This window comes from Aphelocoma coerulescens, chromosome 2 (genome assembly GCF_041296385.1).
Source record: "Aphelocoma coerulescens isolate FSJ_1873_10779 chromosome 2, UR_Acoe_1.0, whole genome shotgun sequence".
Lineage (NCBI taxonomy): Eukaryota > Metazoa > Chordata > Aves > Passeriformes > Corvidae > Aphelocoma > Aphelocoma coerulescens.
In genome coordinates this window covers 105,444,525-105,470,177 of record NC_091015.1, presented here as the reverse complement: position 1 = coordinate 105,470,177, position 25,653 = coordinate 105,444,525, and the positions used below count along the sequence as shown (strand labels likewise).

The 25,653-nt window shown below is 39.1% G+C and overlaps 2 long non-coding RNA genes across 2 annotated transcripts; one reads left to right on the top strand and one right to left on the bottom strand.

Annotated features, from left to right (window-relative positions):
* Window positions 1-7,540: 7,540 nt before the first annotated feature.
* LOC138104923 (uncharacterized) lies at window positions 7,541-16,976 on the bottom strand. The gene is made up of 4 exons (XR_011148326.1): window positions 16,500-16,976; window positions 14,587-14,760; window positions 13,946-14,089; window positions 7,541-10,149 (listed from the first exon to the last, which is right to left on the bottom strand). It is a non-coding gene; the product is annotated as an uncharacterized lncRNA (long non-coding RNA).
* A 391-nt stretch (window positions 16,977-17,367) lies between these two features.
* LOC138105845 (uncharacterized) lies at window positions 17,368-23,305 on the top strand. The gene is made up of 3 exons (XR_011148729.1): window positions 17,368-17,409; window positions 18,172-18,210; window positions 20,278-23,305. It is a non-coding gene; the product is annotated as an uncharacterized lncRNA (long non-coding RNA).
* The last annotated feature ends 2,348 nt before the right edge of the window (window positions 23,306-25,653 follow it).

Below are 25,653 nucleotides of genomic sequence, written 5' to 3'. Positions count from 1 at the left end.
AAAATAGGATAAATGTATGATAGCAATTGTTTTCTTAGGGAAATTTAACCAATGGCAATTTCATTCTTATGCTGTATATAAGAGGTTAATATCTGAGTAAAGATAGTTAAATTGGCTTTTTATTATTGAATTATAATCACTTGAGCAATTATAAAAACAGGTGTTGCTGATTGAAATAAATTATTCCTTCACCTGATCACTATACAGCTGATAAGAACTCAAGATTGCTGCACAAGTACTCTTTTACTTATGCTGAAGCCTTCTTCAAAGGCATTTATTAAGCCAAGATGCTCTGGAAAGAAACTCCACTGAAGGACAAGGACAAAGATTAAAATCTTCTAAGAAAGAGTGTGCAGGCTGTGGTGTCTGCAGATCTTGATTTGATCATTAAGTAGCCTTGATATTTAGTTGACTGTTGAAAAGAAGTGTTTTCAATGTGTCTACAAGAATTTTCTCAGGCTTCTAGACCTATGATTTAATCTTAAATCCTTCAGTCTATGAAGTTTGCAAGAGTGCAGTGTAATAGTATGTTTAATGGCTCAGCTAAACACAAGTTAAAGTAGTAGGTAGTATGTATTTGGCTTAGCCTTAGCAATAAGATGCCTGGAAAAACACCAGGGGGTTCAGCAGAAATATTTTCCACAAGCAGCTGGAAAATAAGCTTGTCTGCAAACCCAGTGGATATAGCTGCTGCTCTAAAATGAAATACCAGTACGTTGTATGAAGCAGCAGGCATTATCTGAAATACTTTAATGGGATCAATGTAATTCTATATGGGTTATAATAAATAAAATGCCTACTCTGAGATGGTTTATCTGCCATGTAATGGGTGCTCATTCTGATTTTCTCTTTGACAGAGCATTTCCTGAACTTTTTTCTAAACTGGAGTAATTTAAAATTTTAATGTGGACTCTCAGTCATACTTTCCCATTGATCATTCATCCATCCAACAAAAAGTTTCACGTTTGTCTCACTATTGTAAGCAATGTTATACCTCATGTTAGGCATCACTGACTCAGCAGGCTGTGTGTTCTGAGTAAACTCATTTTTATATGCTTCTGTGAAAGTCCAGTTTCCCCATTAATGTGGAAAGCCCGTGCCTTTGGTGGCATAAGCAAGCACAGAAGTCAGAAGTTTGATTAATTGTATTGTGAAGCTGAGATAAATACAGTATTTTGAGGTACTTAGATTTTTCAGCCTCTAAAATGTATGTCTAGTTTGCACTCTGGCAAAATCTCCTTCTTCCTATTCGATCCAATTAGTTTGCAGATGGCACAGCTGTCCTAGCTTTATCAAGTACAGAATTCATAACAGGGTTTGTACAAGTTTTCACAGGAAGTCAAATTCAAATTTATAGTTTTGGTGCTTTTATTGTGTTGCTACATTCTGCCTTTGCTCGCTGTTGTTTGAGTAGTATGACCTGAACATTTGCTCCAACTAAGGCTGTCATGGAGACAGTGCTAAGTTAGAACTTAGCAAACGGTCTTAGCACAGTCTGTCTGTCCAGCTGCTTTGCCTTTTGTCACTGACAGAAAACTTTCTCCAGAGGCTACCGTAAATTCCTTTCTCAGCTGATGATCCGTGTTGCGCAAAGAAGATTAACGTTCTTGGTACAAGCCAAAGTATTCACTGCCAGATGTAAAAGAATAAGACAGCCTTTAAAGCAAAGTATTTCCTCTGTTGAGAAGAATTGCTTTTGGGCCTGTGTTTCATGAAGAAACCTTCTTCGTGGGTTTCTGAACTTCCTCTAACCCCACCTATGCAAGGAGGCTCCCAGGAAGATGTAGGCAGCTGGACACAGGTCTCCTAGAGAACCTTTTTCAAGTCCTCAAACAGCAATGCAATCATTAATGATAAGTATTACTACATTTACAAAGAATAAACCTCCTAAAAGCAAAGTTGGCTGATCTTGTGATGAGAAACACAAAATATGCAGGGAACACAAATGTAGAAATAACTGACTGATACTGCAAAACAATTGATGCTGTTTCATGACAAGTTCATCAAAACCTGCAACTGCAGCCCTGTCATTCAGAATAAAAACTCTTTCTGAAAATCCAAGAAAATACATTTAAAGGCTTAGAATTCAACCAGCAAAAACTGTTTTAGATAAGTCTTCTTTAAAGCATCAGTAACTTTGAAAAGAATATAAACAAATCATTCATAGCAGATACAATTTAGAACCGTTTCCATAAGTGGTGAAATAACCTAATGTGTAAGTGCAGTCAGTGCCTTAGGTATCTCAGAAGGGGTAAGATTTTTTCAAAGGCATTGACTTCTACAGACCATTTTTGGCAAAAACTGTTAGCATGTATACCATGTGTATATTATTTTTGATAGTAAGAATTTGAGCTGCTCTGGATGCATGGATGAAATTGTATATGTTTCTCTGTGATTCCTGATTTCACACACATCATCATGTAAAGTTTTCAGGTAAAATTACTTTATTGAGTCCCTATGATGAATTTCCACTTAATCCAGTGAATTCTCTAGGGAAAAATAAAATAACATGAACACCAATCTGAATCACATATTCATTGAAATATTTCAATTATCCAACAATTTCAATCATATATATCAAGGCTGAAAAAACACAGCTGTAATATTTGTGTGGATTTAGGAAAAGCTGTCTCAACTTCTCAGAAAGGAAGAACATGGCATTTCTAATACTAATCTAAAATGAGAGAGCCTGAGTAACAAAAGATGTCTTGAGCCTTCAGAGAAATGCAGTGGTTTCCAGGCCCCAATCTTTGAACCACAAGCTGTCTATGAGGACAAAGGACCTGCTCAACTATCTTTGCTGGTTGGCATTTATTACTACAATTTGCTAAAAATTACCTTTGATTTAATAAGTCAGTTTCAGGCAGATTCTATGACCACCAAGCTTTACCTCAGAATGTTCTAGCAGTGGGGTCCCTGCAGATGGCATATATCACCATCTTTCCACAGGACCCATTCCATCTGGCCCCTTCCAGTAAATGACTGACTCTTTTTCAGGTTCTGCTGCTTTATGTTAGTTCCCAAGAAGAATTGCCTCAGCATTACTGGCTAGAAAAGTCAACAATAGTTTTCCAGCTTAAGTAGGTATTTTATTTTATGATGGTTATTTTTATATCTTTATATACAAAAGTAGTCAGTGGTGAAGTATTACTACTAAAAAAAATTGAAAAGTCAGTGTACATTCTTTGGTTAAAGGAAAGTTTGATGGTTCAGTCTGTGTAACAAACTACAGGTGAGTTCTAAATTCTCTATTCTGTAAACAATATCACATGTGGAAAAAAGAGCAAACTTTCACCATACCAGAGACTTAGATGTCCAATTCCAAAGTGGGAAAGAACAGCAAGAACACTAAATCAGATGACTTTTGAAAATATTACTGTTTCACCAGGGGGCTTCTCTTTAAAGAAGTTTTGTTCTTCCCAATTCTTAGTTTTGAAGAAATTGAAGATGCTTCCTTTATGTTTGGACCTTCTAACTATAACTGAATCGTTGTACTACCTAAAGTACTATTGCAAGACAGACATCTGTATTTTTATGAGCTAGTTAATAGGAGAAAAGGCAACTACCTTATACCCCCTAATGCCATAACACAACATCCAGAGTTCTCATGTGCCATTATATTTAGAGGGTGACTCTCATCCCACAAAAAATGTACATGTCTTGTTTGGTCAGGGATAGTCTGAAGTTCCTTTTGTGGCCATTGTCTTCAGGGTCAGCTGTCCAAAGCTACAGCCTGAGTGAGGGCAATCTGCATGGGTAAAATGCAAAAAAAACCAGCAGAAACATGTTTGAATTCCTGGGCTGGCCTGTGACCACTGAGCTACCAGACTTTTCTCCAACACTGTATCAACTTCTGTGAAATTCTACAAAAACTCCCTTAATTTAAAATTTCCTGTACAGTGCTCCTACTCATTACATCCTATTCATCCTACTTGGGGCAGTCCATCCATCTGGGGCCTCCTAAAGTGTCTCAAACAATATTTGGCTAATTATTCTTTCTAGGTACAGGGAAAGTTTACCTTGCTCTGAAAATGATTGTTGAATTATTCTTATAAAGTGGAGGCATTCTGTTAAACTGTTTTGTATCTTCTATTATTTCCATCAATGACCTGAAATGATAGCCCAACTCTATCAATATCCTTATTTTCCTTCACTGGAGATGCACAAGGAAGAGAAAGAGTAAGGAAGGCAAAGTATGAGTCTGGGACCAGATTGAATTCCTAGTCACCATTCCCACAAGACCATCAGTTTGTTGTGGCCTTTGCTGTTAATTGTCAAAAAATGCCTTTGCTCACAAAGAATTGGAGTGGTCTTGTGTGAATTTCCAACACAGATTTCATCCCTCCTGCTTGAAAAACAAAAAGCTTGAACCTTTCTTGCTTTCTACTTTGAATATATGATTTTAGAAAAAATCCCATTGTACTAAAGTTCACACTTTGTTTGGTGGCCACTTAGGGAAATTATTCAGCTTTATAAGCACCATTTAAAACAATCTAGAAAAAAAAGTTCCTCAAAACAACTGTTTTTGTAGCTTCCTGATACTTCATGAAGATAAATACACTATTCTGGTCATTACCAAATAGTAATCTTTCATAACAAATCATAGAAATTTTTCTAATATTTAGAACAGCTTATCTGTCAGAACTGAGTGCACCAATAGACCTCAACGGCGCTGTCCAGCCTGGCCTGAAACCTTCACCTGCATCCTCGGCCCATGTGTTAAAGAGCTCCATCTAAACTCAAGTCCTGTTCTTCATTCCTTCCTTAGGCACACCTGACTCCTGGGCAGACCCTGCACCATGCTGCAGCTTTGTCTCTGGTGGTGTCTCCTGAGTGGACCTGGTTCAGGTTTTGCTGTAAGTGTGCCTGTCCATGAACCTCTTATCAGCACTCTGCTCAGCCAGGCCAGGTGCTGTGGGACTGCACTGTGCTCACTAAAGGTGGCTGTCATCACCCTTGGATTTTGCTTTGTCCTCCCTTGTGGAGCAGCCTTGCTCTGGTTGCCTTTTCTGTTATTTTCTGAAGAAAGAAAGGCCTTCCCTGCCAGACCGGACCCTGGTGTGCTGCCCTGCATATTGTTCTTGCCTTCAGGGCTCCTCAGTGACGTGGGTGCCAGCAGCAGCCCCAGACCAGCCCTGCTCACCCTGTGTCCTGGTTCTGGCCGGGACAGAGCTCATTTTTGCAGTAGTGAGGAAGGGGCATGGCTGGGACTTGGATGTTATTCTGTACCACCTCACACCATTGCTGGGGGCAGGGGGGAAGGAGCCTTTTTCTGGTCGAGTAAGCGCGGCAGATGGAGTGCTGGGGTGGTGCTGGTTCTGAGCTGGGGGAGCAGCTGGGTAGTGCTGGTTCAGAGCCAGAAGGAGTGTTTGGGTGACACTGGTTCCAGGCTGGAGGAAGTGGTCAGGGCAGCGTGGCTGTGGTCAAGTCAGGCTCTGCAGTGAGAATCTGGCATGTGAATCACTCTCTCCTGTACACTTTTGTTACTGTTGTTGTTCATTTTCTTATCTCATTGCTGTCTCCAGTAAACTGTTCTTACCTCAGCTAACCTGTGTTCATCTCATCTTTACCCTTTGTGCCTCTAATTCCCCTCTCCAGCCCGCTGCAGAGAGGAGAGGGACGGGGAGCAAAAGAGCTGCACATGGTTTGGAGAGTCTCAGTGGGAGCACTAAATTGCAGAATGCCATTCCTAAACCACCACACCCTGCCTGGGTACTGTGGGACAGGAGCTCAGGCAGGACCTGAAGGCCCCAGGAAGGTTCTGGGGTGCCAGGGACTGGGACAGGGGTGTGCTGGGGACCCTCAAGGGACACCAGTGGCCCTGCCAACATGTATCTCCATAGCAAGTGTTTTGGTGCCTGTGCAGGACAACTTCAGCTGTCCAAAGTCTGCTGCCAATGGAAATGTGAGACAGTAGGACTCCTTTTCTCATCCATGAGTACCAGTAACGGCTCTTAATGGCCATACATGTGTCCTGCCTTGTAGGTTTCTACAATCATTTTCCCATTTTAGTCTAAAATGTTCTCAGTTAGCAGATAACAGCAGGATGGGAGACCAAGACACTGCAGGGGAAAAGTAACCAAACTGTTCACTTTTGATAGCATTCTCTGCAGCTCCTGTTAATCAGACAGTGGAAAAAGAGCAGAGTAATTGGGACTGATGGACTGCAGATACAGGAAAAGGACATATTCAGGATACATACATTGTTTTTGCACTGTGTTTTATCACCAGACTGCTTCATTAGAAAGCCAAACTTAGCTGTCACTATCAGAATTAACAATGGTGATGCAATTTGAAACATAAAAATATTTTAAGTTTGATTGATCAATAGTAATATTGTCTGGTTAAGAGACACACTGTAAAAAAAAATGCCATGTGGATCTTTTGTTTCCCCAAACAGTTTCAAATTCATTTAGTAGCTCTATATGCTCTAAAACGCAAAGTTTTCAGCTCTTTTTCTTAAGGAAAGTATTTGAATTACTAATAATTCTATTTTAAATTTTACAATATATAATGTGTACATTTACAAAAAATACAATTACCAATACTATGCAATTACAAATGCAAAGTTTAAGTCCTTTGCCATGATCCACTTCCACACAAGCTCATCTTTTTCTCTGCCAGGGGACCCACATCTCCATCACTCTTGGAAAGTTTCAACATCCAGAAGCTTCACAGAACATGCTGCAATTCTGAACTCATAGCTAGTTCTTAGCTGCAGTCTTTTCCCCTCACAGCTTTATCAACACAGTGCAATGCACACTATGATAACTTACGATTGCTGAGGGCTAATTAAAAGGCACTGATATTCCCAGTGACAGACCAGATTAGGTTCTCTTTTTCCTATCAATAGATTATTTTTGCAACAGGCAGGAATATGGCCATGATAGGTAGATACCATAGCTCTACGTGTTAAAAAGCAGTTTATATCTTATTTCCCAGCATAGGATTTTTCAGTAAAAAGCCCCTCATTTGCAAAATAGAGAGCAATGCAGTACATTGGCCTCACGGGGAGAAAAGGTGCAGAGCTATTTATTCTGCTGATTTGAGTGGTATTATAACTGAGTATGGTAGGGCTGGGCTCTAATTTTTTTTTTTTTTAAACAATGAGCAATGGATTAGAGGCTTGTTTAGCTATTCTTCATTCATTAACACTATAACTCTCGAATATTCTGTGCTTAACAAAATCCAATAATTGCAGATAGCATTAGTTCTGCATCTTTGGAGAACAGCCAGCATGGATTCTAATGAAATAAGCCGACCATGCAACGAGGGATTTAGGAAGTACTGCTATGCTGCCTACAATGACATTTTATTACTGATTAAATAATCTCTGAATCTGACTGTTCTGCAGTATTTTGCAACCTTACAGTAGCTAGATTCAAATACTTTATGAAAAAAGAATAATGTGATTCGCAGTGGGTCTAATCTTTCATAAATAGAGTCAAGTTGTTCAAAACCAGGAGCTCATTAGCTAGCTCATTGCAAATTTTATTAAGGCTGGAGTCAAGCTGTATATGCAGAGAGTTTTCGAAAAACTTATAAAGTAAATACATTCAGATATATACATTTTGAAAATTAGTATATTCGTTCAGTAACATGAACAATGTTTCATGTTCATGCTTCATAGTCTGCTGATTTTTTTGAAGGTTTCTGATTGGAGTTTCAGGCTGGAATCCTGGTTGTATGAAAGACTAGTCCTCCCTATAAGCCTCACTTCCATTATATCTCTGAACCACTACAGCAACCACAGTGTTTCTGCTTTTTGTCCAAAATTTTACACTGCCTGTGTGTTCAAATCAGACAGCTCAATTCTTACAAGAGAGGATGGCACAGTCAGAGATTTTTCTGTAAAACAACACAGATTGTAGCACTGTTCTACAGAGCGTACAGCAGGCCACCATCCATCCAGCTTGAAGACCTTCTCTTGCAGATGGGATGGGCCTCAGCATCAGAGTGGATCAGGAATAGAGCTTCTTTATTTATGCAATTCAGTTTAATTTATGCACAGATTTATTTGATGGGATTGATTATGGGGCAATTCACCTGGACTGAATTTCTCTTCAACTGCATATGTCTTAGGAGATCTGAAGCGAGAACCAAGAGCTGCTGCAGATGCCTCCATTCAAGAAATGCAGTTCTATAAATCGAAAAGAACTGCAGGAAAATGTAAGATCTCAGCATCACTAAATAAATTAACCATTCAAATAAAATTTATTCATTCAGTTTAAAAATCAATCTCGCTATCATATGGACTCATGCACTACTGTGCTAAAGAAGTATCAGATATTTTCAACATCATAGATCTCAAGAAAAACAAGATATATTTTACTCCAGGGGAAATACAGTCCATGGTATTAGTGTTACATTTCAATTTACTAACGGTTCCTTTGGTTTCCATGAGATCTGTCATTTTGAAAGTGTCTCTGTAAGACCAGGAACTGTGTTGAAAGGCCTGGTGTGCACAAGGGATAAAACGTTCAGAGATTCTTGCAAATAAACTGGCACAGGGCTTGGCAAAACATACTCTTAAGACTTTTTAAATAATTTTTTTAATATACTTGAATATTACATCGTTTTAGGGATGCAGTGAAAAAATTGGGGTTTTGGTGACCCTGACTGATTTGTAAATCTTGATGCTGATGAAATGTAATGTATCATGAGGAAAGACAGCATTATTTAAAAAATGTAGGAGGAATTTTACTGTATTCACTGCATACACTCCTTCTTAACCATAACTACAACTTTCTGGGACCTCTTGTCATATTTATGGTTCAGACCAGGAGTGAATATGGTTTGTATTTAACAGTTACAATGAATTGTTTTTATGCATCAGAGCAAAACCTGATATTTTATAGTTGCTTTGAATTTGAACCATGAAATATTCATTAAATTTTCACAACAAAAACTTCTTCCAACAAATCACTCACTCAGTTCATTTTGTATACTAATTTCATGTAGGTCTAGAATACAAATTCTGTGCAGAAGTAGAAGCATTACCACAACAGGCAGCTGGTTACCAAACATTTGGAATCCTGAGTATTTGAAGAAATAATGTGACTTCAATTATTTTTTATTTGTAGGCTGGGGTGGAGTCAATTCTTTGTTTGGGAAACACTGCTCAGACTCCCCAAACTAGCGGTATTTTTGTAAGCAGAAAATCAACACTCCTTCTTCTGATGTGTGTCTCTCTGTATCTATGAAAAGCTGATATAACTACCATTACAAGTTTTAACTGACAATATTTGGCCAGCAGGTCGAGGCAGGTGACTCTGACCCTCTACTCTGCCCTCGTGAGACCCTGCCTGGAGTCCTGCATCCAGCTCTGGGGTCCTCAGCCCAGGAAAGATGTGGACCTGCTCGAGCAGGTCCAGAGGAGAGGGGCAAAGAGGAGCACAGGTCTGGAGCACCTGTTCTGTGAAGACAGGCTGAAAGTTGGGGGTTGTTCAGCCTGGAGAAGAGAAAGCTCCAGGAAGACCTCACTGTGGCCTGACAGTACTTAAAGGGCACTTAAAAAAGGAGGGAGAGTGAATTTTTATGTAACACAGATAGCAACAGGACAAGGGGAACAATTTTTAAACTAAAAGAGGAGATACTTCAGCTAGATGTTAAGAAGAAATTCTTTGCTTATAGGGTGGTGAGGCACAGGAACAGCTTGTCCAAAGAAATTGTGAATGCCCCAGCCCTGGAAGTGTTCAAGGCTAGGTTGGACAGGGCCCTGAGCATCCCTGCCTAGGGATTCTGATTTGGAATTAGATGATCTTTAAGCTCCCTTCCAACCCAAGCCATTCTATGATTCTGTGGTATTTTGTCACATTCATCAGCTTCAGACCTATTTAAAATACGTATAAGTTTTATCACATCTGGACATCTCTGGTTTAACTTCTGTGCACTTGTTTTTCATAGCAAGATGAATCATCATAGAACATAGTCTTATATGAAAATATTCTTATATGAAAATATGAATAAATGGTTTACATGGTCTTACACCAACATCTGAAAACCCAGAATTGAACATTGTAGTGCTTGACTTAGTTCTCTGAACCTGCTGACTTTTTCCATTTCCATCTGGCCCAGGTTAGCAATGCTGGAGTGAGAGGGAATATTACAGCTCCCGGCATCAGATTTTGACCACTGGTGGTGGCCAGCCTAGACAAAGAAGCAACAGAGTCATCCACATTCCCGACAGCTAACCACCACTTAAGTTTAGAAATTGACTTCAGTGTCTGGAGAAGAAACATAGAAAGCCTATGCTAAGTTTGTCACAATTCAATTACCAGATTGAATCACCGAATCTTGTTGTGATTGAGCATGATGATAGTTAAAGTCATAGTGACTGACTGTGTATATTTTTATAGGCAGCATTGATTTAGGAATTTTGAAATTTTGTTCAACGTTTCTCCCCAGAAACTTGCATGGATCAGTGACTGATATACTAAAATTGCTACCATTATGGAAGCTGGTTCAATGAGAAAATATAAGATACATATAAGACAACAGTCATAGCTCCTAGATACCGTTCTGTAAGAGGACTAACATTTCATATTAATTAAAATTTCTAAATTTCATTAATAACAAATTTTCTATATTTTAAGTCAGATCGCGAAAGATGAAATCATGTTTAAATTCAAAGTGAATGCAGTGTCTGTTTCCCTTCCAAAGCAAACAAAAAAAGACTTAATTTTGTGGGGTTTCTTTTAAATTTAAAATAATTTTCTACATTAATATAGGCAAATATTGTGACAAAAGTAATTTTCATTAACAATCTGAACTTTCTAGAAGAGGATCGGAATCAAACCAATCTATTTCAACATTTTCTTCAGAGTTTTGCCTGGTATGGTTTGGAAATTCTAAATGGGTAACTTGTTCCAATCATCTTAAAATCTGTACAATTTTTAAAAATGTTATCATGACTTTTGAAAATATACTTATGAAAAATTTCTTTGACATGATGAATAAAATGTAGCTTGAAATGCATTTTTCTTGATTTTTAATTATGTGATATCTCTTTTTAAAATATATTCAAATGAGGAGTCTGAAAACTTTTTAGCATAGGACTCCATATTTTCTCCAAAGTCCTTATATACAGACTGCTCTGTGCGTATGTAATGAATGTAAACACAGTAAAAATAATAACATTTTAAAAATTAAATGTAAACCAGAATACATTAATTTAATTTCTGTGATGCAAATGTTTTAAAATCTGAATATTCAAGACATTAAAATAACTGTACAAAAATCAGGTTATGTGTTTGATAGAGATGCTGAAGACAGACCCTGACCAACATGCCTGTAAGCAAATCCTTAAAAGATCAACATTAGTATCAGATCCAGACAAATAAGTGATTTGAGCCACAAGATGCCAGAAGAAAAGAGAATGAAGAATTGTTGCTGTGGACTGAAAAGGCAAAGGAAGTGCTAAGAAAAATAAATACAAGTTTGTTAATTAAGCCAATAAAATAAGGGGAAGAGGTTACATAAAAGAAATTAAACTAATTCTGAAGCATAAACACAGAGATAAAACTGGAAATTCCATCATTAGACAATAGAATATGCAAGAACACAAACCTTAATCTCTGCTGTTTTCTTCAGTATAAACAAATCTGCTAGTTGCTAGCATTACTGCTGAAAACAAATCTCATCAAATTGTACACAGAGAATAAGTTTCATCTTTAGGAAATAAAGCTATTATTTTGCTATACCTCTTTGTCCAGGAAACCTAAATTTAAGTCTAGATTGAAAACAGTCAAAGACAGAGTTTCTTATTAAGTAGTCAACAACCTGAAGGCACTGCTTTCTCTAAAGGCTTAAATTTTAAAAAAAAGTAAATAGGGAAAGGGGTCCAGAAGGCAGGATCTAATGTAATTTAAAACTGGAATTACATCAGCAGTTTCAAACAGATGGCAGAATGTAGAGATAAATGTGTTAGCTCTTTTAGCTTATTTGGTCTCTCCATTGTTTGCATCATTAAAACATGCAATAGTTTACAATTTAAAAATATACTGTGTATTAGACACTGGAAAAATGGGCATGCACCTTCTGAGTGGAAGGAGGTAAGGTTGAATTAATTTGCCATACTTTAATGTACAGTATCTGGGATGCTTTAGGCAAGTCTGCAAATAGGTTTCCTAGGAAATGAGATGAACAAAAATATAATGACCTTGAAATTATAACCCCAAATGTCCCAAGTATTTAGCAACCTAGCTCAGAAGTGGTAATTACATAAAAAATACAAAAGATCCTTAATTGCTTCAGTTATAGTGTATCTAGGCAGGTCAGTTACTGTACACAGCTGCAAAAAATGGTACGTGATTAATAGGGGGTTGCTTATGATAGCACTAACTAGCTAGTGTGTAGTGCAAAGCACTCATTTCTTTTCCAATTAAAGGAAAAAAATCTGGTTTTGATTAGGCTCTTCAGAAGGTCTAAGTCTGTAGCAGCAAAATACTCCACTCTCACATTGTGAAATGTTTTAGTCAAGGACTAAGCAGCATATATTCATGCAAAACAGATAGGTTTATATAAAATATTGGGGTGAAAGTGCTGCAAATATCAAAATAAGGCACTTCAGACCATTCTTGTTATTCTAGTCCACTGGCTGTAAAACTACCAGGTAAACCAGTTCAAATAAATTAGACTGATACAGGTGCGTCTCCAGAGCTGGAACCAGGCATCAACCTTTCCTGTGATTCATTAAACTGCAATTAATCATTCTTTCCACGTAGCTCTAAACTCATTCCAGCAAAGTTTGAAGAAGGAAGCATTCAAAAAATCACATAAAAGAACTTGTAATACTTCCACATAGTATTGCAGTTCAAGAGGTCTGGGAGAAACATTGAACTATATGGAGAGCTCTCCAGATTTGTGAACTTCTCGTGGTTCACCCATCAACAAGTTGAGAAAAATGTGTGGTGCTGATCTTTGGAGCATTGCCTCAAAAACCTGCCCTGCAGATGAGTTGCTACAATGGTCCCTGCTCAGATCAGAGTGGGCCCATATTGGAAGGATGACTTGGTCCACTGTGATTCCAGAGCTTGACTGTGCTCTGGTCATGCTCTTGATACGTCCATAGGCTCTGGTTTGCTCTAGGAATGGCTCCATCAGCGTTTGGAGAGGGGAAGGAACCAGGAATCAGGGGAGGGGGTACAAATGGCAATCCTCAGTGGGGATCAAATTCAGATCATTTGTGGGTTTCCTCTTGTCTCTAAGGGAGCGGTATGAAACTTAACACTGCTAAGTCAGCATTCATTCCTGGGGAGTAACACTCAACACTTCAAATGGGTGGATAGAGAAGTTTGCTCAGGCATTTATTAGAGACATCACCTTGCAGATCTCTCCATATCCTGGAAAACTTGATTCATGTGTCTGAAGTCACCACAGCTGCTAGACAGTGATAATTTTTTTAGGCAGCGAAAGCTGAAGGTCCAGGAAACTAAACAAGACCATCAAATACATATTGTTGTGGGAAATGGGCTTTTGAAATTGTTCTCCAAATCTTGGTCACCCCCATAGCTTTTCCTTCACTTGAGAAAAAAAAATGTTAACAGCTATTTTTCCGGTTTCTGCTGTGCATACATGTGTGTATTCAGTCAGTGAATTTAAATCCTGCCTAATCTGTAGTTTTCAGAGAAAGTAACAGACACTTTTAAAAGCCCTTAAAACAACTGCATTATTTCCTGGCAGAAGACTAGATGTAAAGACAAACCTTTTGTGCCATGATTTGACCATTAAATTATTCTGCATATTGAGCGTGATCAGAAACTATAGTGTTAGAACAAGCCCTGTGAAAATAAGTCTGTGAAGAAATTTTCAGAGATAAATACAGACCTGCATTCTGCTTTGCTTTTCACTGGGATCATGGAAAGTGATAAAGGGAGACTTGGGATGCAGAGAAGTAAGGCAGCTTTGGGAACTCTTTCCTGGGAGAAATCCTGAATCATCTTACCAGGGAATCCCTCTTGAAGCCTCACTGAAGCCATCTATGGCAAGGGCCTTCCACTGCCCTTAAAAGTCACAGCTTGCCAAGGTCTGTGGCCACTTGGCTCTGGTGTAGGTGCACTTTGTGCCCTCATCTTTTTCCTGTGCAAGACTTCGAGAAGAGAACAAGTTAAACTCTCCAGCAGATTTTGAATTTGGTGCTTTATAGTGTCATCTTTGGTATCTTGCAAACCAAACAGAAAGGTCATTCAGAGAAAGCAGAATTTCATACAATCAAGGCAAAGTCACACTGAATAGTTTCTTTAACGGGTCTGATTTCACAGGTTCAGATTGTGTGTGAATAATGATTTGCAAATGATGTCTTTCCTATATCATTCCTGCTATAGATTGCCACTGACCAGATCAAAAATGAAATTTTCAGTTTTTAGAACTGAAATGCAGAGCAAAGTGGGTATCCCCCCAAGAGAAATTTGCACAAAAACAATATTAACTGCAAGGCAGGTCAAATGTTCACTGACACATCTTGACAATGCCCCTTTTCTTTACAATGACTCTATTTGATTAAACTGATTGAAATGCATTTCCTACTTGTGCTTTGTCAGTCTATATTTTGGGCTTCATGAACAAAATGATACTAGATTGACTTACCCAGATACTTCACAAAGCTTGTCATGTTGAATTAATTAATGTTGCTTGTATAGCGTGAGAATATGGAGATTCATCTTTTCAATTCTGTATTTGCTTTACCACCAAATAAGGAGATGATAAAACATTATGTTGGTAGTTAACAGACATTTTAAATGTCTTCATTTCTTTAGAAACCTACAATGGAAAGATTACGATGATTGTCGCACACATTATGTAACATTAGTTACATAAACCCAGAAATAATAGAGTAGTAAGAAGAGTAGTAGTGAATAAAACTAACTATGCTTTCTCTTTTTTCCTTCCTTTTGGGTAATGCGTGGTGCTGAAACATACACACACTTACTCTTTAGAAATCTGAACATAAAAAATTTTGCTAAATCTCCAAAGTCTTGGGAGGATATTTGGTACTACAGTCTTGCAACATTGATAGTGAAGTCAGTGGAATGGCATTAACTTCATTTACGATACAGCAGTGCTTCCCCCATCTCACTTATATTATGCATTTGGGATTTTGGAAGCTTTTCTTATGATATCTAAACCCCTTGCTGTGAAACATTATGCCACAATAATGCTGCAGTCCACTTTAGTGCATTTCTTTTTGTACTAAATAAAACAAGTAAGCAGTGTAAAACTTGAAAGATGTCAATAAGTTTTACAACTGCAATAAGAGGCAATGATGTGAATGCACCGTACTTTTAGGTGAGATGAACAAAGCATTTTAAAATGTGATTGTCATTCAGATGTAATATGGTTGAATACAATATTCTGTCCAGACGCTGATACTGCTTTGTTTTGTCAAAAACACCTTTTACCTTTTATTCCTTAGCCATGATAGTCCAGAGCTGGGAATTCAAGGCCTTGTAGCAAAGGTTGTTTCCAACTGACCTGATCATTTGAAGTGGAAGGAGGAGTCAGCCTGGGGTGCCATCAGCTACATAAACAGCCATGCCATAATTACATTGCATGGGTGGGCCACATTTGTTCTAATTCAACTGGTGAGATCAGGGAAGTGGAAGTGGAAGTGGAAAGGAAAGGGTCAGTGGAGATGGGCATAGGTAATAGACTGCCAAAGGAATGAAGTTTTCAACTTAGCAACAAGAACTGTCAGAATGAACTTTTTCAGGCAACCCCATTGTATGAAAATTAGACTACAGGTTGGAGCCAGTAAGTCCAAGGAAGAATACAACAAATAAAGTACAGCTGCACATCATATTTGTAATAGCACAGCTTAATTAGAAAGTGATTAGAAAGCATAATGGTTATCAAATGATGCTTATGCCGGAGATGCATTGCAACTCAGCTGCAAGTGCTATGAGACCCTTGCTTCCGCACAAAAGCTTAGATGAGATTCCTCTGTTACAGGCAAGCTGCCAGTTATTATTTTTTACTGTGGTAAAATGCTCAAAATTTCAGCATTAATAACTTCCTTACTGTTCAGTGCATAAAATTATTCTGCTTTTATATATAGCATTGTATAAATCTGTTTGCTCTGGTCCATGACTAATATTTCCACTTGAATGCTTTCCAAGTAAGTTTTTTGAAACACTTTCTTCTTTTCAACTGGGTCTTCAGGATCTCTTAATTGCTGACCTCTTTGGTCCAACACCTGAAAACACTTGCAAATTCATAACTTCTGACTGAGCTGGAATACAACATTTGTAATATATCCAGTTTGGCTTACAGATTTCAAGTGACAGGAGTAAGGTTCATGTCTAGGTAAGCAGTTTCCAGGCGTCAACTAGCCACACTAAGCAGTGGGCACATAATTTCTAGCTTGATTACTTTCCAGAAACAGAAGTCTCATTTCTGCCACTTTCTTTAGTGTTCAACAGCTCTTCTCTGGCATAAACGTGTATTCCTTTAAGCTCTTTTTAAATAGAAACAAAATAGCATACTGCATTCATCACACTTACATAGGTTTTTCAGACTCGTTGCTCTCTTCTGAACCCTTTCCTAATGACACGACTAGGTAGGATTTTCGTGGCAGTTTCCTCAAGGCAGTACCACCTTCTACTGCTACTTGACAGCACTGCTTTTTACAGAGTATGTTCCACCACTCTCGGCTGGGGACCACAGAAGTTCACATTCACCTGTTTATTCATTTACATTTGAATATCCCTCAGAGCCACCACTTTCCACATTATCCTTTGTGCAAATATGTCACAGTGACCACTGCTGCCCACTGCCCAGGCTAGCTCCAGCGGTGTGCGGCAGGAGTGGGGAGCAGCTGGAGGCACGGAGCTTTAAAGCTGCTCCTCTGAAGCCTCTGCTCTACCCTGTGGAACACCGGCTCCAGGCACTGTGGCAGTCAGCAGCCCTCCACGAAGGGAAAGATAAAAAGTAGCAGGGAGGCTTGCCACGGGAGGTAAACCAAGGTTTTTGAAGGGTATCCAGGGTGAACAAGCAACAGTTGCAATGCTGCTACACCTTATAGAGGGGGGTTGAACAGGAGGCGTAACCCAACTAGGGACCAATAGGCAGGCTAGGAGGGAGGGATGCTGGAGGGAAGGATTCACATCTCGTCCAATGGTCTTGGTGGGTGGAGGGAGAGGGGTCACATGCCCCAATGGGGCGTCGAGGTTTAGGGGATTTCCAAGAGGGGAGGGATCCGAGGGGGCAGGGTCTCGGGGGATTGACGGGGACCATATAAGGGTAATTAGGGAGGGCTTTGGTAACAGGCACAGAACAGTCCAGAACTTTGGGAGGAGTTTGGGCGATTGGCAGGGAAGGTACCAGAACAAAGGGAGGGGATAACCATTTTTGGGAGCACTGGGGGAGCGGCTTGGATCTGGGGCAGACCAACTGGGAGCAGAAGTGGGGAAGGTAAGGACGAACCATTAGGGTACAAAGAATATACAAAAATACAATAAAAACATTGCATCACCACACAAATAGGAGGCTACTCTATTTCTGCATGTATCATCTGAGCAGACACAGCCCAGACATCCATATTGTTGTAATAACTGCTGTAATAAATGGTCAGTCCTTGCTTCTATTATTATCTCCTAAACTGTATCTGCAAAATGGACTTAGCACCGCACTCACATTTTTGTCCACATGAATACACTGGAACTACTCAAGACAGCCAATGTTTCACTGTTGTGAGTGCCCCCTGATGATTTTGATTACCCAGTGGCAGGATTTGGATGAAAACAGCAGCAGTGATGCAGCCTGTGCAGGTGCTGGGAGAAACAAACTATATTTGCTACAGTCCAGAAGGTCCTTTACAGGACCACTTGTGTCCATCTATTCTTCTGATTTTTGCTAAGTGGCACTGATATTTCACACTTAATTTCTTAAGTGGATGAAGGTACTTGTTCACAAACTGAATAATTTCTTATTTCCCCAGTCTTTTAAATTAATTATTTAGTATTTCCTCTGTTAAAATCTTTATCCTCGTTTGAAATATTTGTAAAACAGTCACATAAAAAAACAGATTAGAAATTATTTGTCAACAGTCAGAGCAAATGTATCAGGAGTGGCTCCCATGTGTTTACAGGAACTACCCATCAGACAGCAACCTGCAGCAAACAAACAGTTCAACATATCGTGAACAATATTCATCCATTTATTTATTCATTGCAGATGAATGTTTGTGATTGATTCTCAAGCAATAGAACAGGGGTAAGTTCTGCACAAATGAATAATTGAACCAACCTTGCTATCTTCAGCACTGACTTAGTTTGAAGCAACCACATTCATCTGGAATGACAGTACTTAATGGAATACACATCACTGCTTCATAGTTTGCTCAGCCAAAATTGTCTTCTGCTTGAACTGGCCAGTGTGTATACCACAGAGATGCAATGCCAACTACCTTCTGGTAGAATCCCTAGAAAGGTTTTGGAAGATCTTAGAATGCACACAAGTTTCAGTGAAAGCAAAGTAACAATGAAGTCATTCTTGTACGTAAAATACTGCACAGTTGTATGGTACATTTTAAAATTTTCTAAAGCATTAAGGAAATTCCAACTTAAAACTCTCTGTAGACAGCCTGCCTGTATGTGAGCGGGTGGGGGAGATACTACTGTGGATTTGACTTTCCACTGTCTATTACATTGAAGAGTAAGAACAGTAAGTATAGTGTTATATACCCTGGTAACTGGAGGCACCAGAAAGATGCAGAGCAACAAACCCATCAAAGAATACATAAGGTGAACATGAGGGAATCACATGGGTGTAGCTGGACCTCTCCTATCTAGTCCCATCAAGACTTCACACACCCTTGTCCTGTCCCTGACCACTAATACTAAAACCACTGGGAAAAATATTTGGTGTCAAAAATGGTTAGCAACTAAATACAGCAGAAATGGTTATTCAACATCATATGTGAATTAATTGGATCATATTGTAAACAAACTTGAGAAGTTTGCAGATTTGGTTTGCGTTCACTGTGTAATACGAACAAAAGCTCATACATTGCAAGCAAATCACTAGGATACTTGCCTACAGCTTCATGTATCAGATAAACAATTGGTTTGGCATTTTCAAAGGAACTTAACTGGTTGCCATGCCTCTTCAATGTATCTGTATTAAAAATATACTTATCTATATTTATAATGTGTTAAATACTTTCATATATCGTGTTACATTTAGATCTTCTTTCTGTGATATTGCCAATGGCAGAGAAGGATGGATTTCAGTAAACTGTCTGGTGCTCTTGGATGTAGATAAAATATATGTAACTGAAAATGAAATTTCAGATTTGTTTCATGAAGACAAGATGCATTTTAGTTTTAAATCTTAACATTAATGTTATAGCAAAAATTGATGATTTTTTTCTCCAAAGTCATAAGATAAATTAATAAAGTGGTCAGTCTCCTTGCTCAGCTAATATAGTGAAGAGATAGGGATACTTTAGAAACACTGATATAATGTCAAGAGGAGTTTATATATGGAATTTGCATTTTAAAAAAGAGACATATTTTACTCTGTAGAAAATTGTATCTGCAGAAAATAACAGTTGGTTTCTGTGCAGTTGCCTTGAGACTTGCTTAGTTCTCATTATCTTCAATGGAGATGAATATGTATATCTGAGGAAATATTTTGGCCTTGAGAGAAAGAAAGAGGGAGCATTTGGATTTGAGTGTCTACATAACTCCAACTTTTCTTGGTTCAGCTGAATCTACTTTGACTCTTGAGAGAAGTCAGCTTTTCTCACACTGAATACACAGCCCCAAAAGAGACTTTTGTCTGGTGCTTGGTGTATGACTGAAATGATGAAATCAAAAGACCTTGTTCTCTAGAATGTTGTCTGGTGGGTGGAAGGGTAGAAGAGAGATACTTTATCCTCAGTTTGTGTTTATCTACGGTTTGGGTTTTCTAATATCCTGAGCTAATGAACTCTTCTGGTCATGTGTCAACCCTGTCTCTTCAGATGGCTATGATGGGTCTTAAGATTTCCAGTCTACATCTAGGAAAGATGAAAGAGATAAAAAAGTTATTTCTCAAGAAAGCCCTCTCAAGTCTTTTCTGTTGATATGACACTCAGCAGAAGATTCCCTCTAGCAAAGTGCTGCCTGCTTTACTCCTGTCCACTTTTCCAGTTAAAGTGATATTGCATCTAAACTCCTGCTGCACTTCTCAGTTAAACCTGCACCTGTGTATCAGCAATAAGTATATTAGAAAAGAACAGGCAAATATGTTGACTCTCTTCTCTTTAACATTTCTTTTTCAAACCTCTTTTGATAGTTTCCTCCCAGAAAGAGAGCGAGGAGTGTGTGCAAACACTTGTTCTCCACATCAAGCCTGACTGAACAATTTCTCTGCTGTTCTGAGTTTCTGGTGAACTGAAAACTACCAGCTGTACTGAATTGTGACAAACACTGTGTATGTGTGTCTCTGTGTCTCTGTGTGTGGAAGAAAATATATAAACAGAAACTATCGTAGCTGATGACAGCAAAATAATTTTCACATTTATGGCCCAATCTAGCATTTTAATCCCATAAAATACAAATGCAGCCCTAATTTCTAACTAAAGCTTATTTCTTCAAGCCCTTATATATAGAGCATATGCAGAACAAGAATCCTCTAATGCCTTTCCTGGTTGAGACATAGTCAATGAATAGGACAGCAAACACGTAAATGCAGTCATCATTGCACAGATTTGAAAAAGAAAATAAGATTGCACTAGGGAAGAAGACAGGTATTTTAGAGGCATACAGCTTCCACTTCATACTTCAGGATGGCTGAGCCACATCCAGATATACTCAAAGCTGATCAATATCAAGCTGATTTGCAATGACAATGGAAACTCATTGAACTGCAGTAACATATTTGCCACACTTCCATATCTATATTCTTAGCATTAACATGGTAACAATCTAAGCTTTCTGTGTCTGTGCCACACCACTCCCTCCATGTCAAAGTAAACCACTGCAGCTATATAAAAAGTGTGGTCACAGCCCAGCTAGCTAAATTCTTGCCAAAAATTGACTTCAATAGCTGTCTGCAGAGTCTGCAAGAATACTGTTGGCCAACACATACCATGTGTGCCTTTTAGGGTCATGGCTTTAAAAGGACAACCAAATTACTAAAATCTGTCCATCTCTTCAGCTGGAACCCTCTTCATCCGTCATGAATTATAGCCACATCTAATAGGAAGGAAATAGACAAAAGCCATCCACACAGAGTACACCTAGGAGAAGGTAAATAATGCTTTTAGACCCTGAATGGAAGCACTGCATGTTGGCAAAACAGGACTACCCAAACTGAGATCTACACTTGCATCCTGAAAATAACAGGTTTTAAAACACTTTCTATGAACTGCACTTACCTGAGCACCTGGGAAACAACAATTTTTCCTGGGTATTCAGTTAGCTGAAACCCGTACCTGATTTTCTCAAAGGACACTGTAAAAAGTGCCAGCTTTCTGAACATTATGGTCTGGCCAGTCTGTTCCCTTGACACGACTGCTCTGGCAGAAGGCCTCTTCACAGAAGCTTTTCAATCAAATATGGTCCATCTTTCACCAAAAGTTTGCAATTCTGTGCAGGGACACGTGCAAGAACAGCAGACTTTGAAAGGCAAAGACACAACTGTAATTTCATCATAATCATGACTGTATAACCACTACATCTGTGCAGAGAAGCTCTACATTGTAAGTGCAGCAAGGCCACTACATCTGACAGGTGATCTGTGCTATACAGGCACAGCTGAATTGCAGTAAGACTGGGAGACAATAACCCTCCAGTGTTTAGGTCGGGACATTGGTCATTTTATTTTACCCAGTGGAGCTGGCAGGGACACAGACAAACAGTATGCTTACAGGTCCAGTAGACAGCAGGAGAGAAGGCTTGCCACAGAGTCCACTCTGGTGAATTTAAGGGATACAATCCTTGTGTCTCTTTCATGGACTCAGAATCTCAGGATTATTGGCTAGAAGGAGGTCACTGGTGAACTAAAAAGTGAGACAACCTCTGATTGCCCCCACTGTCACTGCTGTTTGTTCTGCTCTGAGTATTTGCCATTTCCATGCTTGCATGAAGATTTGCACGCAATGTCTGTGTGTCCAGGATTACCCTTATTCAGACGGCATGAAGGGGCAGTGCTCTGATCTGGCAAGATGAGGAAGAAGCAATGGAGACCTGCACTCTGTGCAGAATGGATAAAGTGAGAAAAACTAAAGAGGATGTAAGTTGAAAAATGAAAAGAAAAAAAAAATATGCAGAAGGAGCAGAAAGAAAAGGAATAACAAAAGACTGGGCAGAGAAAAGAAGGACCAGAGTGGACAAAGATGCTAAGCAGCTGTAAAGGAAGTAAAACCAGATGAAAGCACCTTGGGAACCTGAAATACCCAGCTCCAAAGATCTGGGCTGTGATTGAACATGAGCTCATTTCACAGTAAACTCCAACAGTGGGAACTGTGTGCCCACATGCAAGGGGAATGGTATTGACATCAGTGGTGGCACTAACTGTATTCACCATTTGGGAGGTGGGAGATGGCACAGGGTGAGGGGATGCAAACAGCTTCAGCAAAACGCTTCCAGGAGACGAGAAAGCGACTGGTAGAAAACTCCCCTGTCGTCCCTCTGTCACCCATGAAGATTGATGAACCTCTCTGCAGCTCTGTCCTGGTCTTTTCAGTGAAGAATCCTGCTAGCTTTCTCATAATGGCAGAACTAATTAAAAAGGGAATCAACTTCAGAGGAACATAAACCACGCCAAAAGTTTGTCTCTTTAATGATATCTCCTCCATACTTCACTGGCAGGCATTCTGCTAATCTAATACCTGTTAATTCTATTACTAATTAGGGCTATAGCTCACCAGAGGCTGTTTTAGACTTAATTTGTTGGGGTTTTATTATATGGCTCAACAGTCAGCCAACCACTGTATGCATCATGTGATCCTGGTTGAGATCTTTCAGGCATTACTGCACACTGAGGCCCTTGGAGAGAACGTGCCACTACAATTTGTGAGTCACGCGTTCTTGCTCTGCCTAGGTCTTGTCATGTGTGTGCTTGTCAGGATTCATCTCCATCTCCATTACCCCTGGGGCAGAAGTCATGGTTTGTTTCTGCTCACTTGTCTGATTTTTAGCAGATCATATTCCCATCCTCAGAACCTTAAGCAAGTGCCATCTTTGTGGAATTTAAGGTGGAATTCTAAGAGCTGATTTGATTTAATTCAACTCAAACCCATCTTCTAATTGACAGGAAATATCCTCAGTTCAACCATTCTCCAAGGTTGATATATACTGCGATACAAAGAAAAATAATTAAACTGAAAGCATTCTTCACTGTTATGAAAAATAAAACTAATCTTCCTAAGTGTTTTTCCTTGTATTTCTGTCATTTAAAAAATATTTTCTTTTAAGAGTTTGAAATGAAGTTACGATCTGAGGTAAATTTTAATTGTTTGAAACACATATCTGAAAGACACATCTTCATTAAAGCCATTTTTTCCAGAAAGGTTTGCAAACAAATTATGCACCAGTTAAAGAATTAACTTGAAAATTATGAGGAGAAAAATGAGAGATCACAGACAAGCAAAGTCCATGGGGCTTTATTGACCAGAACATAATATAGGCCAATGAAGAAACATTTTATTAAGCCACTGGAAGCCATCCCAAGGGTCTGACCAATCTTTGTTTAGCCTCTAGAATGTCAGCTGCCAGGTGAACAAGGGTATTAGAACATCATTTTCTCCAAATTGGTGAGCAAAGAAGATCACCAACAGCTGTTAAACAGTAAACCTCATCCACCATCTCTGTGGGTGCCAAGAAGGATGACACTTAAAAGTTGTTCACTCACACACTGAGAATGATGGTAGCCCTTGTTAATGTCATCCTAAAGCAACACATCCATTCCAGAGAACCACTGTCCTTCTTATCTGAATCCACAAAGGGTTTAACAGTCACACAAGCAATTACCAATCAGGGAATTGCAGATTTTATAGAAACAGTATAATGGAACTTCTTGCCAACCCCTGTGGCAGAAAGTAACCTCAGAAAATTCCTACTTTCTCTAGGTTTGTCTGGTAGGTTTTTACTGGAAGAGATAGAGAGTACAAGTCAAGATAACACTGGCTATTGTTGAAAACCTTCAGAGATAGTACATTAAATAAAAATAATAAGTAAAATAATAAAGAATACATAGATCCATTCATATAGCCAAACAACCAAGTCAGCCCATCTAGCCATACATCTAGGAGCCTTAAAGATGTGACCTAGCTCCAGCCAGCACAAAAGAGCTGCTGGTCCGGATCTGGTTTTGTCTACAGAAGCATGGTTAGTCACATAATCTTCTGTGGCATTTCAATGGGAAAACTACAGGAATTAGAGCTCCTAGATTGGGAAGTTCATGGCAAAGTGAAGCAAGGAAGCTGGGCTTCTACCTACTGCATGTACCTGCACAAGTCACAGCTGGCAATTCAGAAGTGCAGTCATCAGCCATATAGGACTACTTGTTCCAGGAACAAATGATCTAGGCACAAGGTAATGTGTTATTTCTTTTCTACCCTGAAAAAGAAATAAAACAACATTCACCAGCTGAAAAGGTTCTTCCTTTCCATCCCATGTGTGAGGAATGAGACAACTCTTTGTAGGAATTAAAACAATTTATTAAAACAGAAAAATTGAAAAATTGCAAAAACTAACAAAATATAAAAATTTGGGATCCTAGTGGCTCAGGAAGTATGCCCCAGGAGCGCAGGGATTCAGGAACTTTAGGCTTAAGGCAGCTCTGAACCTCAGGTAGAGAAAAAAAAACTTGCAGTCTAGGCTGGTCAAAAAGAAATCTATTTCTAAAAGCCCCTAGAAAGGGGTAGGTTTCTCCAGCACTGCCTTAGCAAGCTGGAGAGGAAGGGAGAATGAGCCACGTGTCTTTCTTTTGCTCCCTTTTATAGCTTTTGCTCCGCCCACAGTCCACCCACAGCCCACCCCTTTGGTTCAAGGTGATTGGTGCTCTCCCTTTGACAGACCATCTCCGTCCACCAATGGCTCCTCCTGGTCAGAGGGGTGATATTAGTTGAGATAAGGGTCAGGTGCTTATGGGGGCTGGGCTGTTTGTTGCAACTGGGGTTTTTAAAATCTGCCTTGAAACCAAGATACAAGTAAAACATAAAAAAAATACATCCAACACATCTTAAAACACTTGTAAAAGTATACAGTAAACACAGGAAGACCATAAAAACTTGATTAGTGTACCTGGGCTGATGGGTTAATTTTGACATTCAATTTAAAAATGTTAAGCTCAAAATTAATTAAAGCACTTAATATGCAAAGACCAAGCACAAATAGGGATTTCATGTATGACACCATGGTAGAACACAAAGCCCAGCAAAACAGACAACCCAAACTTTACCAGCAAGAACTGAAGAAGCCTCAGGCTATGAGGGGACTTTTATTGGAGATTTGATAGAACTATATTTTTCTGAACATACCTTGGCAAGCCTAGGTAGAGCTCTAGAAGGGAAGTCCTTGCATGGAAGAACAAAATAGAGAGGAGAGATTTGCACAATGCGTATTGGAATTATGTGTCTTGATGTTACCCTCTGCTAGGCTGGTATAACAAACTTCTCTGAAAGACAATGAACATAGAATCATAAAATGGCCTGGGTTAGAAGGG